Here is a 2,040-nt window from a genome sequence, read left to right as displayed (position 1 = left end):
GGGTGTCCATAATAATTTATCATAATTCATATCATATCCTCAATAATTTATCATTTGTATGTGTTGGGAACATCTCAATTCCTCTCTTCTAGCTAATTTGAAACATAGGCTGGGCGCAGTGGCTCACGCCTATAATCCTAGCACTCCGGGAGGCTGAGGCGGGAGGATGGCTCAAGGTCATAAGTTCAAAACCAGCCTGAGCAAGAGCCAGACCCCGTCTCTAATAAAAATAGAAATTAATTGGCCAACTAAAAATATATAGAAAAAATTAGCTGGGCATGCTGGGGCATGCCTATAGTCCCAGCTACTCGGGAGGCTGAGGCAGGAGGATCACCTGAGCCCAGGAGTTTGAGGTTGCTGTGAGCTAGGCTGACACCACGGCACTCAAGCTCGGGCAACAGAGTGAAACTCTGTCTCAAAACAAAAACAAAAACGAAACAAAACAAAAAAGAAACATAGCCGTTTGTTGTTAACTACAGTCATCCTACTTTAATATCAAATATTAGAAAAATCTGCAACACTTTACGAATCTGTGTGTCATTGTGCAGAGGCCATGCTAAGCTTCTCTGTATGGTTCCAGTTTTAGTGTATGTGCTGCTGAAGTGAGCATTAGTACTGAGCTATATTATTATGGGGAAACTGAGGCACAGAGAGGGAAAGTCACTGGATGTTTACGAGCTCAATCTCTTGGCATCAGCAAACTGACCTTGGTCAAAGGAGGAATAGCAACTAGAGAAAAATAATGTTAAAAGTCATTTTCTCCTCCAGAGCAACAGAAGCCAAAAATCAAAGAAAAAAATGAATATTAATATTAAAAATAAATTTTATTAAAAATAAAAAAAAAAACGTAATTTTCTCCGTGGTAAAGTATGTCTATCCCACATTCTGATCCCTTCTGATATCAACATTCACCTGCCTCCTTACGTCACGATTTTTTTTAGGAAATTGCTTTCCCCCCGAGGCTGCCCATTATTAGAACTTTCTGTCCTTTCTGGCATGGGGCCAGACCTACTGTCCTTCCCTGGAATTTTCCAAATTAGAGGTGGAGGAATTGCTCTTTCATCTCAGATGCCCAACTGTAAGCCTGACCTCAGACTCCCTGATGGTCATCTATGCAGCCACATGCAGAATCTGGGAGAATAGGGTCAGTGAGAGGCAAGAGATGGACACAAAGGCCGGGAAAGAGAGAGAGCTGGGCATAGCCAAGCCCGAAGCCAGCTCCAATCCTCTCTGTTCCAATCATGTGACCCAACAGATAGATACCTGTTATGCTTCCACTCCTTGCAATTGGGAGTCATCACTTACCCCTATTGGAGACCGGCTAACCCATTTCCCATCCTCCTAGTCTAGGTGAGCCTGCCTCTAGCCCAGACTTCAAAATAAACCACTCTCTTCTTCATCGATGCTTCTAAAAAGGGGACATCCAAAGTGACTTGTCTGATGCCCCTTATAATTAGGAAATTCTTCATAACATCTCACCTGAAAATCAACGTATAGGACACAGAGAAGGGTGATTGTTAGCCCCTTTAGACACTTACCCAGCACGTGCAGTTGCTAAAGCAGGTCATCGAGGCACCACTCAGAGACCACTTTTCTGTGCTGTGCAACACTGAACTTTGGGTTTTTCCTTTAGGTTTCTCAAATTGTAAGCCCTCTGTGGCCCTCATGTGTAGTTTCTCCAAGTTCTGTATAATATCCTTCACTTCTAAAGACCAAACTGCGTCCCATTGAATTGTATTCTGAGCTGCATCTACTCTGAGAAATACAAGGCTAACCTAGTGTTCTATTTCTAAATCTCTGGGCAGAAAAGACAAAGCTGGTTGACTGTTGAGATCCCTAGTTGATTGGAGTCCCTGGATGTCATGGTACTCTTTGGAAAATATTGTCAAGTTTTAAAATATTTACTTTAATTGTAAGACTTGAAAACTGTTTTAGCAATAGAAATGAAGACTGACATATGTATATGTAACATTAAAATCACAACCATGAACTCAAGTGTCACCCCTAAAAATGGAAAAAATAAAAAACAAACAAATTGAT

General features: G+C 41.5%; 1 non-coding gene across 1 annotated transcript; it reads right to left on the bottom strand.

The window, feature by feature from the left end:
• Positions 1-506: 506 nt before the first annotated feature.
• On the bottom strand, positions 507-610 carry LOC142871224 (U6 spliceosomal RNA). The gene has a single exon (XR_012919486.1). It is a non-coding gene; the product is annotated as a U6 spliceosomal RNA (small nuclear RNA).
• Positions 611-2,040: the final 1,430 nt, after the last annotated feature.

Source organism: Microcebus murinus, chromosome 5 (genome assembly GCF_040939455.1).
Source record: "Microcebus murinus isolate Inina chromosome 5, M.murinus_Inina_mat1.0, whole genome shotgun sequence".
Lineage (NCBI taxonomy): Eukaryota > Metazoa > Chordata > Mammalia > Primates > Cheirogaleidae > Microcebus > Microcebus murinus.
Note: the sequence above shows the minus strand (reverse complement) of the source record. Positions and strands in the feature narration are given on the sequence as shown.